This window comes from Ovis canadensis, chromosome 2 (genome assembly GCF_042477335.2).
Source record: "Ovis canadensis isolate MfBH-ARS-UI-01 breed Bighorn chromosome 2, ARS-UI_OviCan_v2, whole genome shotgun sequence".
In the NCBI taxonomy this organism is placed as follows: Eukaryota; Metazoa; Chordata; class Mammalia; order Artiodactyla; family Bovidae; genus Ovis; species Ovis canadensis.
Genome location: NC_091246.1, coordinates 145,150,978 through 145,169,197, shown reverse-complemented (window position 1 = coordinate 145,169,197; position 18,220 = coordinate 145,150,978). Strand labels below are relative to the sequence as shown.

Here is an 18,220-nt window from a genome sequence, read left to right as displayed (position 1 = left end):
AAAATGTATTTATTTTTGAACCTGTGTTTTTACTCATAAGTTATAAATAAAGATGTTCCTGGCCATTGCAATAGATGAGCTGAAGCTTTGAAATCTTTTTCAATGAGGAAGCTCAAAGTTTTATGAGAAAACAACTGCCAGAAAGTAAAACAACATCTCTGGAAGCAGCATAGCATCCTGTCTCATAAATCTAAGATCCAAAACTCTCATCAGGCTCCTTCCCTTTCCACTCCCCTTCCCTTTCTGTAAAACCCAAACGTTTAGAAGAACCGGAGTGAAGTGAAGGGAGAGCCACCCACTCAGTTCTCTGTCATCCGAGTCTCAACCTGTAGAGCAGCTTTAGTTCTGATCTGGTTCTGTTTGAGAAATGCCTTGCGTTGTACTCACCAGGTTTTGCTGATGAGCAAATAAATCCCTGCTGACAACAGAAATAGCCCGATCATGTTACTCCTCTGTGCAAATCCCTGTGATGACTCTCCATTTTATTTGGAATAGAGTCTATGTCCTTCCAGTAGTACACACGTGTGCTGTTGTAGGTGGACACAAAGATGGAGAGTCACATGCTCAGGTAGAAGCTTAGAGTCTTGTTATAGATGGAAAGAAGGGGGTAACAGATACTGGAACCATTAACAGTGTCTGCCAGATACTAAAATGCTATAAAGCTATTGTAAGCTACTATAATTAAAATCTGGTGTGCTATATTTCAAGATAAAGAAGCAAGGTTAAAACCTCAGGTACTGAAACATGAGTAGAAAAGCAGATAATTGGAAAACTTTTATAGTACATTTTCATGTGTGTCTGGGCCTATACTGGTGCTCACCCGGAAAGAGTTTTGTCATTGTTCAGTCTCTCAGTCGTGTCCAGCTCTGCAATGCTATGGACTGCAGCACACCAGGATTCTTGGTCCTTCACTATTTCCAGGAGTTTGCTCAAACCCATGTCCATTGAGTCAGTGATGCCATCCAACCATCTTGTCCTCTTTTGTCCCCTTCTCCTGCCTTCAGTTTTTCCCAGCATCAGGGGGTCTTTTCCAGTGAGTCATCTCTTCACATCAGGTGGCCAAAGTATTGGAGCTTCAGCTTCAGCGTCAGTCCTTCCAGTGACTATTCAGGGTTGATTTCCTTTAGGATTGACTGTTTGGATCTCCTTGCAGTCCAAGGGACTCTCAAGAGTCTTCTCCAACACCACAGTTTGAAGGCATCAATTCTTTGGCACTCAGCCTTTTTTATGGTCCACCTCTCACATTGGTACCTGACTACTGGAAAAACCATAGCTTTGACTATATGGACAGCAAAGTCAGCAAAGTAATGTCTCTGCTTTTTTAATGTGCTGTCTAGGTTTGTCATAGCTTCCAACAAGCAAGCGCCTTTTAATTTCCTGGCTGCAGTCACCATCCACATTGATTGTGGATAATGCAAAAATAAAGCCTGTCACTGTCATTATTTCCCCATCTATTTGCCATGAAGTGATGGACCTGGATGCCACGATGTTTGTTTTTTGAATGTTGAGTTTTAAGCCAGCTTTTGCATTGTCTTCTTTCACCTTCATCAAGAGGCTCTTTAATTTCTCTTCTCTTTCTGCCATTAGAGTGGTATCATCTGCATATCTGAGGTTATTGATATTTCTCCCAGCAATCTTTTTTTAAAATTTATTTATTTTTAATTGAAGGATAATTGCTTTAAAGAATTTTGTTGTTTCCTGTCAAACATCAAAAATATGGAATGCTTTATGAATTTGCATTCTTGGGCAGGGGCCTTGCTAATCTTCCCTGTATCCCTCCAATTTTAGTATATGTGCTTGGAAGCAAGCAGTCAGTAATCTTGATTCAGGCTTGTGCTTCATCCAGCCTGGCATTTCGCATGATATTCTCTGTATATAAGTTAAATAAGCATGATGACAATATACAGCCTTGATGTATTCCTTTCACAATTTTGAACCAGGCCATTTAACCTTTCTTAAAAAGCAGAGACATTACTTTGTCTACAAAGGTCCGTCCAGTCAAGGCTATGATTTTTCCAGTAGTCATTTATGGATGTGAGAGTTGAATTATAAAGAAAGCTGAGCGCCGAAGAATTAATGCTTTTGAACTGTGGTGTTGGAGAAGACTCTTGAGAGTCCCTTGGGCTGCAAAGAGATCCAACCAGTCCATCCTAAAGGAGATCAGTCCTCGGTGTTCATTGGAAGAACTGATGTTGAAGCTGAAACGCCAATACTTTGGCCACCTGATGCGAAGAGCTGACTCATTTGAAAAGACACTGATGCTGGGAAAGATTGAGAGGAGGAGGAGAAGGGGACGACAGAGGATGAGATGGTTGGATGACATCACCGACTCAATGGACATGGGTTTGGGTAGACTCTGGCAGTTGGTGATGGACAGGGAGGCCTGGCGTGCTGTGGTTCATGAGGTCGCAAAGAGACACGACTGAGTGACTGAACTGAACTGAACTGAACTGAACCTGAAGTATATTTAATTTACTATGTGCTATTATCAAGTGTACTGCAAAGTGATTTAGGATTCCCTGGTGGCTCAGATGGTAAAGAGTCTGCCTGCAATGCGGGAAACCTGAGTTCGATCCTTGGGTCTGGAAGATCCTATGGAGAAGGAAATGGCAACCCACTCTAGTATTCTTGCCTGGAAAATCCCGTGGACAGAGGAACCTGGGAGGCTACAGCACCAAGAGTCAGACACGACTGAGCAACTTCACTCACTCACTCATCCTGTGCTATACAGTAGGGGCTTCCCAGGTGGGGCTAGTGGTAAAGAACCCACTTGCCAGCTGAGAAGTCATAAGAGACTTGGGTTTGATCCCTGGGTCGGGAAGAGCGATGGCAACCCACTCCAGTATTCTTGTCTGGAGAATCCCATGGACAGAGGAGCCTGGCGGGCTACAGTCCCTGGGGTTGCAAAGATTTGGACACAACTGAGATGACAGCACGCAGGCACGCTATATAGTAGACCCTTGTTCATCTATTTCATATATAATAGTGTATTTATGTCAATTCCAGACTCCTAATTCGTCTCTACTCCTGCCTCCCCACTATCCTATTTGGAAGCCGTAAGTTTGTTTTTTATGTCTGAGTCTATTTCAGTTTTGTAAATAAGTTCATTTGGATCATTTTTTTTAGATTTCACATGTAGTTGGTATCACAAGATATTTGTCTTTCTCTATCTACTTCATTTAATATGACTGTCTGTAGGTCCATCTTATGTTACTACAAATGTCATTAGTTCATTCTTTTTTGTGGCTAATATTCTATTGTATATATATCATGTCTTCTTTATCCGTTCATCTTTAGATGGACATTTAAGTAGCTTCCATGTCTTGGCAGTTGTAAATAGTACTGCTAAGAGCACTGGGGTGCGTGTGTTTTTGAATTGGAGTTTTCTCCAGATTCAGGCCCAGCAGTGGGATTGCAGGGTCACATGATAACTCTCTGTAGTTGTTCAAGAAATCTCCATACTGTTTTCCATAGTGGCTGTACCAATTTACATTCCCACCAACAGTGTAGGAGGGTTCCTTTTCCTCCATACCCTCTTCAGCGTTTATGATCTGTAGACTTTTAAAATATAACTTTATTCATTTGTCTACGGCTGAGCTGGGCCTTTGTTGCTGTGCAGGCTTTTCTCTGGTTACAGCGCACAGGCTTCACACTGTGGCGGCTGCTCATGCTGCTGAGCATGAGCAGGTTGTAGGGTGCACGGGCTTCAGCGGTTGCAGCACGTGGGCTCAGTTGTGGCTCCCAGGTTCTAGAGCACATTCTCAACAGTTGTGGCACGTGGGCTTATTTGCTCTGCAGCATGTGGGATCTCCCCAGATCAGAGATCAAACCAGTGTCTCCTGCATAGTGTCTCCTGATTCTTTACCACATGACCCACTCGGGAAGCCCTGTAGACTTTTCAATGATGGCCAGTCTGACTGGTGTGAAGTGATATCCCATCGTAGTTTTAATTTGCCTTTCTCTAATAATTAGCGATATTGAGCATCTTTTCATATGCCAGTGACTATCTGTATGTCTCCTTTGGAGAAATGTCTATTTAAGTCTTCTGCCCGTTTTTTTTTTAATTGGGTTATTTGTTTTTTAATATTTTGTATATTTTTGAAATAATCCCTTGTCAGTAGCATCTTTCAAATATTTTCTCACAGTCTGTAAGTTGTGTTTTCATTTTTTTATGGTTTCCTTTGCTGTACAGAAGCTTTTAAGTTTAATTAGGTTCCATTTGCTTATTTTTGCTCTTATTTCCATTACTCTAGGAGAAAATTAAAAAAAAAAATACTGCTGCGATTTATGCCAGAGAGTGTTCTGCCTATGTTTTCTTCCAGTAGTTTTATAGTATCTGGTTTTACATTTAGTTCTTTAATTCATTTTGAGCTTTTTGGTATATGGTGTGAGAAAATGTTCTAATTTCATTCTTTTCCATGTAGCTGTCCAGGTTTCCTAGCACCACTTATTTTTAAAAATATATTATCTTCTCTTTTTGAGAAATATTAATTAGTTAATTTTACTTTTTTGTGCTGGACCTCCGTTGTTGCACTCGGGCTTTCTCTAGCTGGGGAGAGCGGAGGCTGCTCTTCATCGCCGTGCTCAGGCGCGGCATTGCAGCGACCCCTCTTGATGCGGAGCATAGGCTGTGGGTGCATGGGCTTCAGCAGTTACAACACAAGGGCTTGGTTGCTCTGTGGCGTGTGGACTCTTCCTGGACCAGGGATCAAACCTGTGTCCCCTGCATTGGCAGGCGGATTCTCATCCACTGAGCCCCCAGGGAAGTCCTCCAGCACCACTTATTGAAGAGACTGTCTTTTCTTTTTTTGTATATTCTTGCCTTCTTTGTCATAGATTAATTGACCATAAGTGTGTGGGCTTATTTCTGGGTTTTCTATGCTGTCTCACTGATCTATAATATAAGTGCAAATCCTTTCGGGTCAGAAGAGTTCCTTGTTAGGGTGGGAACACTTCTTCCCCTCTCCCAGTGGCCCTTCCACGTGGAAGTAGCTCTACCAGCTTAACACCCCCACTTGCTTCTTCCTAGAGACGGAGGAATGACTATCATTGTGCGGTTGTTCGTTTTTAAATTCCTGTGTTTTTGAGATATGTGACATGTGACATACAGCACTGTGTAACATTAATATCTGCGACACAAAGACTTGACCTACATCACAGAACGATCATCACAGTAAGTTTAGTGACCACCCATGATCTTATATAGATAAGCATTTAGAGAAACACATAAAACCTTTTCTCTGTGATGAGAACACTTAGGATTTACTCCCCTAAAGCTTTCACATCTAACATTCAGCAGTGCTAATTACATTTAACATGTTGCACATTGCACATTACATTCCCAGTACTTATTTACCTTGTAAATTAAGTCTGTATCTTTTAACTGTCTTCATCCAGTTCGCCCACCCCACCCCCTCTCTCTAGTAATTACACATTTGACCTCTTTTTCTGTGAGTTTGTTTTTGAAGTAAATTGACCCACCACACTTTATTACTTCCTGATAGACAACATAGTGATTCCATATTTCAAAATAATCACCACAATAAGTCTAGTTATATCACCATACAAAGTATTACATTTATTGACTATATTCCCCACACTGTATTTTTTATATCCGTGACTCATTTATTTTGCAACTGGAAGTTTTTACCTCTTATTATCCTTCATCTATTTCTTTCCTTCCCTCACTTCCCCACCTCTGGCAACCACCTGTTTGTTCTCTATATTTACAACCATTTTGGTTTTGCTACATTTATTCATTTGTTTCTTAGATTGCACATATAAGTGAAATCATACAGAATTTGTCTTTCCGTGACTTATTTCACTTAGCATAATACCCTCAAGGTCCATTCATGTTGTCACAAATGGCAAGATTTCATTCTTTTGGCTGAGTACTATTCCATTATATTAATATATACAAAATCTTCTTTATCCATTCATCTATTGATTGGCATTTAGACTGCTTCCATATCTTGGCTGTTGTAAATAATGCTTGTGTCCTTTCTAATTGATGTTTTCATTTTCTTCAGATAAATACCTGCAAGTGAAATTTCTAGGTCTTCTGGTCATTCTGTTTTTAATTTCTTGAGGCATCTCCATACTGAATGACTGCACAAAAGGGATGACTTTTCTATTATAATTATTACATTTAAGAATAAACAGGGAAGGCTCCACTCAGCCCTTTCTCTCTCCAAAACCTGTTCTGAGAGGCCTGTAGGTGACCAACATTTCCTATGATTAAATGGAGAGATTCAGAATTAGGAAGCCCTCTTACGTAAGTAAATGTAAGTCACATTCTTTAGTATCAGATCTTATCAGTAATAAAGGTCATACTTTTGATCACCTATCTGCCTAATGCTTTTGATTTATGTCTCAATTGGCTCAGAAACCTGGGTGAAGATGAAGAGTGTTATTTATCACTCTAATATCTAGGGATTTATCTTACAGATGTATTTACATATGTGTGAAATAACACGTATACAAGTTTATCCATTGCAAGATTGTTTGGAGCAGGAAAAGACTAAGAACAATCTACATGTCCATGTAAAATTATTTAAATTATGACACTACTGCACAATGGGATATTATACAGCCATAGTACATGAGCAAGCTCCAAGAAAGAGTAAAAAAGTGTATTGTGGTAATCATTTCATGATATATGTAAGTCAAATCATTATGCTGTATACCTTAAACTTATACAGTGCTGTATGTCAATTATATCTCAGTAAAATTGAAAAAGAAGTTGGTGATAAATGTTACAAAAAAATTAAATCTGGATGAAGAAGATGGAATGGCAAAATTGTGAGAGAGGTTCTATTTATATATGGTGGTCAGCAAAGTTCTCTCTGATATGACATTTGTGCTCAGGCCAGAAGGAAGAAAGACTAGAACTTTGAAAACAAATAGGTCAAAGGCCCTGAGGTATGTATACTCTGAGATCTTTTGTATACTTACTATGTAAAAGGATTTTCCCTAGGCTTAGTTAATTCTTTTAGAATATTTTGCATCTACAAAATCCAGGAACAATTATAGAAAGAAGTATATGCACTCATTAAGCAATAATTCTTAAGAAATACAAAGGGTGAATTTTCATGAAAACAAGTTCATTTTCTTTAGATTAATCTGGAATTTGAGATTGTACAAAGCCTACTACTGGCTGCCTCACATGTCCACATTTGATCTTCCACAACACACTCCTGAAATCCTAAAATGATGAAGTTCTGTCTGTCTCTGTCAGTGATCCTTTCTAGCACTCTAAGAACTAGAATAAATCTCTGCATATTCTTGTGAGTCTCCCAAAGTTTGCCTTAGCCAGAGACAGAGAGGAATCAATCTTTCAAGTTGATTACCCTCAGCTCTGTTTTCAGGGCTTCCCAGGTGGTTTGGTGGTAAAGAATCTGCCTGCCAGTACAGGAGCCTAAGGTTTGATCCCTGGGTCAGGAAGATCTCCTGGAGAAGGAAACAGCAACACATTCCAATTTCTTGCTTGGGAATTCCATGGACAGAGGAGCCTGGCGAGCTATAGTCCACTGGGTCTCAAAGAGTTGGACACGACTTAGCAACTGAGCACGCACACAGCCTTGTTTTCATAGTAAACATATCGAGTTAATGAAAACAGACACTGAGTATTATTTTAGGGGAAATAGCAGAGAACAGAGGGATAGGGGAAAACCAAAAGAGATCAAAAGGTTATTAAACAACCTGGAATTAATGATAATAAACTTGAAAAAAAAGTTTCAAACCAGTGTATCCTGTTTTTTTCCTGTCCACCCTCCGTAAAGTAAGGGTCTTAGAGAAAGGCACAATGAATTTAACAAGACTCCAAGCTTTCCTAATACAGGAGGCAGGGGCTGTTTCATTTACTTTTGTATCTTCAAACACATGGTAGGCAGGCCATCTATATTTGTGGAATTAACAATTCATATTAAAACTAAGCAATAGCAACCATAATTTTCTATATATTAATACATTGCTTGATGATGAAAGTGAAAGTGAAGTCGCTCAGTCATGTCTGACTCTTTGCGACCCCATGGATTGTAGCCTACTAGGCTCCTCCATCCATGGGATTTTCCAGGCAAGAGTACTGGAGTGGGCTGCCATTTCCTTCTCCAGGGGATCGTCCCAACCCAGGGATTGAACTTGGGTCTCCCGCACTGCAGACAGATGCTTTACCATCTGAGCCATCAGGGAAGCCCTTGCTTGATGATACTTGGGTTCAATTTCATGTATGGGTTTCCTATTGTTTTTCAAAAGGCCTGCCCATGAAAAACCCAAAAAGATGCAATGGAGCACTCCCAGGCCCTCCCTTGTACTCAGAGGAAATGGGAGACCGTCTGACTGTGGGCATAAGAATTTCAAGGCCCAGAACGTGGCAGTTAGGCCTGGCCATGGCTCGCTGAGTCTCAAGGTAATTACCTTCTATGATAGTCTAAGTTGTTCCTGAGGCTTTGCCTTGAGGGGTATCCCACCTGCAGAACTGCTAAGAAATGCAAACTTTGGGTGTCTTCTGAAAGACACAAGAGAGGCTATGGGAAGACACATTCACTCTCTGGCATGTACATCTTGTTTGTATCTTTCACTCTGCTTGTTAGCTTATTCAGAACAAAATCAAAGTAACAGCAACTTGAGTGGAGGCTAAGTCTTTAGTCTCTATTCCCTGAACCCAGGCCAGATTCAGTGGTCCAGTTTTCAGCTTACTAAATTATATCATCCACCACTGTTTCTACAGTAAACATATTTAATGTGTGGGTGGTGGGTGTGTGTGTGTGCTCAGTCATGTCTGACTCTTTGCAGTCCCCTGGACTGCAACCCACCAGGCTCCTCTGTCCGTGGGATTTTCTGGGCAACAATACTGGAAAATATATTTAATAAAAGAAGACAATTTATGCACAGTGAGTATTAGTTTAATAGAAGATTGAGGAATATGCTTGTGTCCTCAGAGAATTGACTTTCCAGTGAGAGAGACAAAAAGTATAGAAAGCTTTACTATTGAAACCCATGTCAAATCTATGGGAACTGAGAACCCATATGATGAATCAGGAGGCATTCACTCCACTGAATGTAATAGTATATAAACCTGCCTTTTCAAGTTACTTATTTTTTTAATAGAATTTTAAAACATAAAAGATTATCCAGTATAGAATTATTGAATCTATCTGAACCAGACCTTCTGAATGAGTATACCACAGTATAACACTCTTCTGCCTCTGATACAATCTTTCTTTGGGGTCAGGACAGAGGGCCGGAAGTACCTAAGCTTGCCATGGCGCCTGCACTGGCTCATTTGCCACCTTGTTAGGGTGGATTCTTTCTCCGGCAGCAGCCTAAGCTGTCCCCATGGCCTGGATGTGGTAGGAGGGGTCTCATGGAAATGAGCCCTTTGTTAGACCAATCTCAAGGAGATTTATCTTCTTTTTAGCTGATTACCTGGTTTCTTTAAAAATTTATAATGTGGAAATATACATATGACTTTACCATTTTAACCATTTTCTTTACTCTTTTTAAAATTGAGGTGTACTTGATATGTAACATTGTATTTGTTTCAGGTGTAGAACCTCATGATTTTATATATATATATAGCAAAATGTTTACCACAAATCTGGTTATCATTAGTCACCATACATAGTTACAATTTTCCCCTTGTGATGAGAACTTGTAAGATTTGCTTTCTCAGTAACTTGCAACGTGCAATACAGTATTAATGCTATCCAAGCAGGTTCACTTGTCAGACTGCAGCAAGCCAAACATGGGGGCTCCAAGCTTTGCAGCAGAGAAAGGGTTTATTCACAAAGCAGGCAAGCAAGGAGGGGGTGGGAGAACAAACCTAAAATTCACCTATTCCAAGGCAAAAGACTCAGGATATTTATGGGATAAAGAAGCAGGGTAGTCTGGGGTATGAGAAAGAACATCAGAGTCAAGAAAGAAGGGAAGTAAAAAAAATAAAAAATAAAAAATAAATAAAAAAAAGAAAGAAGGGAAGTAATCTATGTTCTGTGCAGGTGTATCTGGATGACAACCTTCTTCAGAGGACATACATTCAGAAAATAGGGGTGGTAGCATAATCCGAAGGTGGAGTTTTAACCCTTTGACATCAAAATGTCATCCACTGGACACTTATGCAGGACTAGTTAAATGGTCAGTGGTCTGAACCGGCTTGAACTGGGCAATATAGGTCCATTTTACCTGAGAAACAACTTATGCAGCCACTACTATAGCAACCTGTATGTCAGTGGTGGTGCTTTAGTCGCTAAGTTGTGTCTGACTCCTGTGACCCCATGGACTGTAGCCCATTAGGCTCCTCTGTCCATGAGATTCTCCAGGCAAGAATACTGGAGTGGGTTGCCATTTCCTTCTCCAAGGGATCTTCCCAACCCAGGGATCAAGCCCAGGTCTCCCGCCTTGCAGGCAGATTCTTTACCAGCTGAGACACCAGAGAAACCAATCTAACAGAGATGTTAGATAACATAGGGGCTGGTTAAAGGAATCTTGAAAAATATTATATAACCATGGTGGGGCTTAGAAAGTATGTAATTTGTAGAAACAATCCAGGTGAGTTTAATCAGTGAAGGCAGGTTACAGGATACTATTTATTAAGTAAATTATAGGGTAAGAGATCTAACTGATGATTGCCCTTAGTTTCATTACTCAGTATAGTCACTGTGCTGTGTGTTGTATTCCCTTGATTTCTTTATTTTATAATTGAAAATTTGTTCCTTTGACTCCTTTCACCCATTTTACCTATCTTGCACCCTGCCTCTGGCAACCATCAGTCTGTTCTCTGTACCATGAACTGGGTTTTTAAAAAATTATTTGTTTTGGTTTTTTAGATTCCACATTATTAAGTGAGATAATACATATTTGTCTATCTCTATCTGACTTATTTCACTTGGCATAATGTTCTCAAGGTCCATCCATGTTCTCACCTATGTGAAGACTTCTTTTATTGTGTGTGGCTGAGTAATATTCCATCTGTGTGTGTGTGTGTGTGTGCACGTGCGTGTGAGTGTGTGTATATAGTTGTCCTTTGGTATCTGCAGGGGAAATTGGTTCCAGGACCCCCTGTGGATACCAAAATCTACAGATGCTCAAGTCTGTTACAAAATGTCATAGTATTTGTATATAATCTACACACATCTTTTTATATACTTTATGTCATGTCTAAATTAATTACAATACCTAATTCAATGTAAATACTATGTAAATAGTTTAAATACAATGTACTTGACTATGTGTGGCTTCCCTGGTAGCTCAGTGGTAAAGAATCTACCTGTCAATGCAGGAGACACGAGTTTGATCCCTGAGTTGGGAAGATCCTCTTGAGAAGGAAATGGTAACCCACTCCAATATTCTTGCCTGGCAAATCCCATGGACAGAGGACCCTGGCAGGCTACAGTCAGAAATCATCAAGGAAACGCAAATTAAAGGCACAATGAGAAACCACCATCTTTAGAATGGCCAAAATTAATAAGAATGATAGGGTGTTGTCCAGGATACTTAGCAGATATATTTTGGGTACAAGTGGAAAATGATCTGAGCACTTTAGTAAGCCATTTGGCAGTGCATGGTAAAGCTAAACATATGCCTGCCCAGTGACTCAGTAATTTTGCTCTTAGCTATAAATCACAGAAACGAGCACACACATCTACCCAAAGACATGCACAGCACTGTTCAGATCAGCTTATTCATAACACCAAAATATCCACCAACAGAAGAATAGGTACATCAATTGTGGTACATTCATATACCCGGAGAAGGCAATGGCACCCCACTCCAGTACTCTTGCCTGGAAAATCCCATGGACAGAGGAGCCTGGTGGGCTGCAGCCCATGGGGTTGCTAAGAGTCGGACACGACTGAGCGACTTCATTCACTTTTCACTTTCATGCATTGGAGAAGGAAATGGCAACCCACTCCAGTGTTCTTGCCTGGAGAATACCAGGGACGGGGGAGCCTGGTGGGCTGCCATCTATGGGGTCGCACAGAGTTGGACATGACTGAAGCGACTTAGCAGCAGCAGCAGCACATTCATATACCACATATATATTTACTACATGATTCCAGTTACATGACTTTCTGGAACAGGGAAAGCTAATCTGTGCTGGTTACTTTTAAGGAGGTATTGACTGGAAGAGGGAACTTTCTGGAGTGCTGAAAATGTTCTCTTGGTTTGGGTGGTGTTTACAAGGTAGTGTTCATTTGTGAAACTTCATCAAGTCATACCTTTGAAATTCATGCCCTTCACTGTTTGTATAATTTTTGTTTTTAAAGTTAAAAAAAAATTTACAGCTACCTGCCCCCTGCCCACAAAAGCTCCTTCTTTTCCCTTTATGTGTCACAAATATTTTATTTTAAATGAAATCTCAGTACAGAACCTGTGCTGTTTTATGAATTTCCATATGTTCGATTCCTGGGTCAGGAAGATTCCCCTAGAGGAGAGCATGGCAACCCACTCCAGTATTCTTGCCTGGGAAATCCCATGGACAGAGGAGCCTGGTCAGATATAGTACATAGGGTTGCAAAGAGTTGGACAGAACTGAGCGAATCTCTGTATGTCTCTCTGTTGCCTATATAAGGCCTACTTACAATTTATGTATATATCAACCTGTGCATTGGGTCAAATGTAAAAAATGACTCAAGAAAACTTGGTTACTCACAATTAGTAGATAATTGAGGGGATATTAGAGGCCTCCAATTATCAGACATAGGGTCAGGCTCTAAGTCTCCCTCCAAGAATCTCATGCTCGGGTGATCTCTTATATATCTGTTATATAATGGCAGGTCTCAGACAAGATTCTGTCATATATTAAAAAATCTATTAGCAGGAAGACAGAAAAAAAAAAAAGTCCTACAACCTATTCCCAAAGCTCAGAGAGACACTGGATTTCTGGCTTTTAGGCATTCTGACATACATCTTACACAAACACAAAAACATAAAGGTCTAGCACAAGCCAAGCAGCCTCAGAGTGGGGCTCTTGGCCTGGAGCTTTGATTAGCGTATTCTGCCACTTAGTGACAGATCTGTTGCTTAACTCAGATCTAAAATCTAGCAATCTACATTTTTGTGTCAATCTAGCAAAGACATATCTGCTTTTTAAAAATTCTTGATTAAGTGGTATATCCATTCTAGGAGGCCACCAGGGTTGGTTTGGCACTCTATGCTATTAGGGACTTCAGTTCAATTCAGTCGCTCAGTCGTGTCTGACTTTGTGACCCCATGAACCACAGCACGCTAGACCTCCCTGTCCATCACCAACTCCCAGAGTTCACCCAAACTCATGTCCATTGAGTCAGTGATGCCATCCAACCATCTCATCCTATGTCGTCCCCTTTTCATCCCACTCTCAATCTTTCCCAGCATCAGGGTCTTTTCAAATGAGTCAGCTCTTCGCATCAGGTGGCCAAAGGATTGCAGTTTCAGCTTCAACATCAGTCCTTCCAATGAACACCCAGGACTGATCTCCTTTAGGATGGACTGGTTGGATCTCCTTGCAGTCCAAGGGACTCGCAAGAGTCTTCTCCAACACCACAGTTCAAAAGCATCAATTCTTTGGCACTCAGCTTTCTTTATAGTCCAACTCTCACATCCATACATGACCACTGGAAAAACCATAGCCTTGGCTAGATGGACCTTTGTGGACAAAGTAATGTCTCTGCTTTTGAATATGCTGTCAGGTTGGTCATAACTTTCCTTACAAGGAGTAAGCGTCTTTTAATTTCATGGCTGCAATCACCATCTGCAGTGATTGTGGAGCACAGAATAATAAAGTCAGCCACTGTTTCCCCATCTATTTGCCATGAAGTGATGGGATCGGATGCCATCATCTTAGTTTTCTGAATGCTGTGCTTATTCTAGTTCCTGTGCATGCTTCTCTTACTTTATCCAATATCCCAAAAGTTGGAATGCTAGAAGGTTCAGTCTTGGGCTCTTATGACTAAGCCAAAGCCTTTGACTGTGTGGATCACAAGAAACTGTGGAAAATTCTGAAAGAGATGGGAATACCAGACCACCTGACCTGCCTCTTGAGAAATCTGTATGCAGGTCAGGAAGCAACAGTTAGAACTGGACATGGAACAACAGACTGGTTCCAAATAGGAAAAGGAGTACCTCAAGGCTGTATATTGTCACCTTGCTTATTTAACTTATATGCAGAGTACATCGTGAGAAACGCTGGGCTGGAAGAAACACAAGCTGGAATCAAGATTGCTGGGAGAAATATCAATAACCTCAGATATGCAGATGACACCACCCTTATGGCAGAAAGTGAAGAGGAGCTAAAAAGCCTCTTGATGAAAGTGAAAGAGGAGAGTGAAAAAGTTTGCTTAAAGCTCAACGTCCAGAAAACAAAGATCATGGCATCTGGTCCCATCACTTCATGGGAAATAGATGGGCAAACAGTGGAAACAGTGTCAGACTTTCTTTTTGGGGGCTCCAAAATCATTGCAGATGGTGACTGCAGCCATGAAATTAAAAGATGCTTACTCCTTGGAAGAAAAGTTATGACCAACCTAGATAGTATATTCAAAAGCAGAGACATTACTTTGCCGACTAAGGTCCGTCTAGTCAAGGCTATGGTTTTTCCAGTGGTCATGTATGGATGTGAGAGTTCGACTGTGAAGAAGGCTGAGTGCCGAAGAATTGATGCTTTTGAACTGTGGTGTTGGAGAAGACTCTTGAGAGTCCCTTGGACTGCAAGGAGATCCAACCAGTCCATTCTGAAGATCAGCCCTGGGATTTCTTTGGAAGGAATGATGCTAAAGCTGAAACTCCAGTACTTTGGCCACCTGATGCAAAGAGTTGACTCACTGGAAAAGACTCTGATGCTGGGAGGGATTGGGGGCAGGAGAAGAAGGGGACGACAGAGGATGAGATGGCTGGATGGCATCACGGACTTGATGGATGTGAGTCTGAGTGAACTCTGGGAGATGGTGATGGACAGGGAGGCCTGGCGTGCTGTGATTCATGGGGTCGCAAAGAGTCGGACTCGACTAAGCAACTGAACTGAACTGAACTGGTACTCTCTCTAGGAGAAGTCATCTAATGTCATGACTTTAAATGTTTTCTTTATGTTAATAACTCCAAAATTTCTATCTCCAACCTTGCCTTCTCTCCTAAGTTGCAAACTCATCTATCAGCTGTCCACTTGACACCTCTACCTGGATGACTAACAAATATTTCAAACTAAATGCCTAACTAAGCTAAATAATGCCATTATGCTAGACTAATTGTTCTCAGTATTGGAGAAGAGGAAGGGGAAAAGCAATAACCATCTCTCACACCAGTCAGAATGGCTGCGATCCAAAAATCTGCAAGCAATAAATGCTGGAGAGGGTGTGGAGAAAAGGGAACCCTCCTACACTGTTGGTGGGAATGCAAACTAGTACAGCCACTATGGAGAACAGTGTGGAGATTCCTTAAAAAATTGCAAATAGAACTACCTTATGACCCAGCAATCCCACTTCTGGGCATACACACCGAGGAAACCAGAATTGAAAGAGACACATGTACCCCAATGTTCATCGCAGCACTGTTTATAATAGCCAGGACATGGAAACAACCTAGATGTCCATCAGCAGATGAATGGATAAGCAAGCTGTGGTACATATACACAATGGAGTATTACTCAGCCGTTAAAAAGAATTCATTTGAATCAGTTCTGTTGAGATGGATGAAACTGGAGCCGATTATACAGAGTGAAGTAAGCCAGAAAGAAAAACACCAATACAGTATACTAACACATATATATGGAATTTAGGAAGATGGCAATGACGACCCTGTATGCAAGACAGGGAAAGAGACACAGATGTGTATAACGGACTTTTGGACTCAGAGGGAGAGGGAGAGGGTGGGATGATTTGGGAGAATGCCATTCTAACATGTATACTATCATGTGAATTGAATCGCCAGTCTATGTCTGACGCAGGATGCAGCATGCTTGGGGCTGGTGCATGGGGATGACCCAGAAAGATGTTATGGGGAGGGAGGTGGGAGGGGGGTTCATGTTTGGGAATGCATGTAAGAATTAAAGATTTTAAAATTAAAAAAAAAATAAAATAAAATGTTAATACTCATAAAAAAATAAATAAAGATCAGAGCAGAAACAGATAAAACACATGAAACTAACAGCTATCTTTAAAAGATTTTTAAGATAATTTAGCTAGACTCAAAAAAAAAAAAAAAAAAAAAAAGAAATGTAGAGGGATTTTTCATTGCCACAATGGCTAGGGGAGCTACTTATATTTCTTCTAAATTTTTTTTTTTCTACTTAGCATCATCTTTGTGAATTTCATCAGTGTTAATGCATGCAGTTTGGTTTATGTGTTTTCATTACTGTATGGTTTATTAGTTCATTGTTTAATTATACCACAATTTAGTTGCCCATTCTTTTTTTGGTGGATCTTTAGTGTATTTCCAATTCTTTGCATTTATGTATCATGCACCTATGAATATTCTTGAACATACCTTCTTAAGCACATATGTAAAAACTTCCCTAGAATACACTTTTAGGAGTAGACTTTGGGGGCATCAACTATGCATATCATAAACTTTAGCACATATTATTACCAAGTTACTCTCTAGAATATTTTTACTAAGTTGACACTCAAAAAGATGGTCTTTAATATACTATCCTACACAATTATGGTATGAGAGAAATGGATATCAGCATGTGAGAGTCTTTTTGGTTCTTCATCTGAAAAAACAACTTTCCTTGTGTGCAGCCAGGAATCCATTCTCCCTGAAGGGTGGTAGCTGCATAGAGCTTGGCCCCTATAAGAGAGAGACAAGGAAGAAGAATGGGAGCGTAAAGGACCAGGGGCCTGATGGGAACAGTAAATATATCTTCTGCAATAAGTGTGGTTTCTCTTAGTAGACTGTATCTGTAGTTTACCCAGACATTGTGGGGGCATAAAGGAGCAGGGACATTTGTTCAGGTGTCACTGTCTCTAGGCAGAGTCTGGGTCTTCTTTTTATTCCCACTGCCAAACTCCATACCAGGACATTAGTAGGCATGGAGTAAATAATATTCAGAACCACTGAGTGGGGCTACCCTGACATGCATATGATTTGTCCTATTAAATACTTATATTCTAACTTGATCAAAAAGTGAATTGTTTTTGTCTGGCACAAAGTAGAGACTTGATAAATATTTGTTGAGTGGATAAAAGTGAACATGATTAATTTGAATTTAAATTACCTCAGCATAACTCAATTTTTTCTCATTGGCTTGATGTAATGTCTGGATTGAATCTATAACCGAATTTTTTTTTTCAGATAAATTCATTTGATCTGTTTTGGAACTGCCAAAAAACTCTGAACTCACTTAACAGACTATTTCACCAGACGTTTTAAATTTTCAAGAAAATGCTGGAAAAATTTGCTTTACCACAAGAAAAAACTCCTTTAAGTGAATAAAATTATTGTGCAAAAAGTATACTAATAGAAAGGGGCTCTTGGGAATTCCCTGGCAGTCCAGTGGTGAGGGTGCTGGACTTTCACTACTGAGGGACGGAGTTCAATCCCTGGTGGGGGAACTAAGATCCCACAGTCTTTGCAGCTGGTTCAAAAAAAAGGTGCTCTAATAGAGCAGTAGGTTTCTGCACTATTATGAATGGCATTTTGGTCTCTTAAAACGTTTCTTGTTTTAGATTAATATATGCTGACTTTATTTTGGGGGGCTCCAAAATCACTGCAGATGGTGATTGCAGCCATGAAATTAAAAGACGCTTACTCCTTGTAAGGAAAGTTATGACCAACCTAGACAGCATATTCAAAAGCAGAGACATTACTTTGTCCACAAAGGTCCATCTAGCCAAGGCTATGGTTTTTCCAGTGGTCATGTATGGATGTGAGAGTTGGACTATAAAGAAAGCTGAGTGCCAAAGAATTGATGCTTTTGAACTGTGGTGTTGGAGAAGACTCTTGCGAGTCCCTTGGACTGCAAGGAGATCCAACCAGTCCATCCTAAAGGAGATCAGTCCTGGGTGTTCATTGGAAGGACTGATGTTGAAGCTGAAACTGCAATCCTTTGGCCACCTGATGCGAAGAGCTGACTCATTTGAAAAGACTTTGATGCTGGGAGGGATTGAGGGCAGGAGGAGAAGGGGACGACAGAGGATGAGATGGTTGGATGGCATCACCGACTCGATGGCCGTGAGTTTGGGAGAACTCCGGGAGTTGGTGATGGACAGGGAGGCCTGATGTGCTGCAATTCATGGGGTTGCAA

General features: G+C 40.6%; 1 pseudogene; it reads right to left on the bottom strand.

The window, feature by feature from the left end:
* Window positions 1–1,710: 1,710 nt before the first annotated feature.
* LOC138434832 (U6 spliceosomal RNA) lies at window positions 1,711–1,807 on the bottom strand (annotated as a pseudogene).
* Window positions 1,808–18,220: the final 16,413 nt, after the last annotated feature.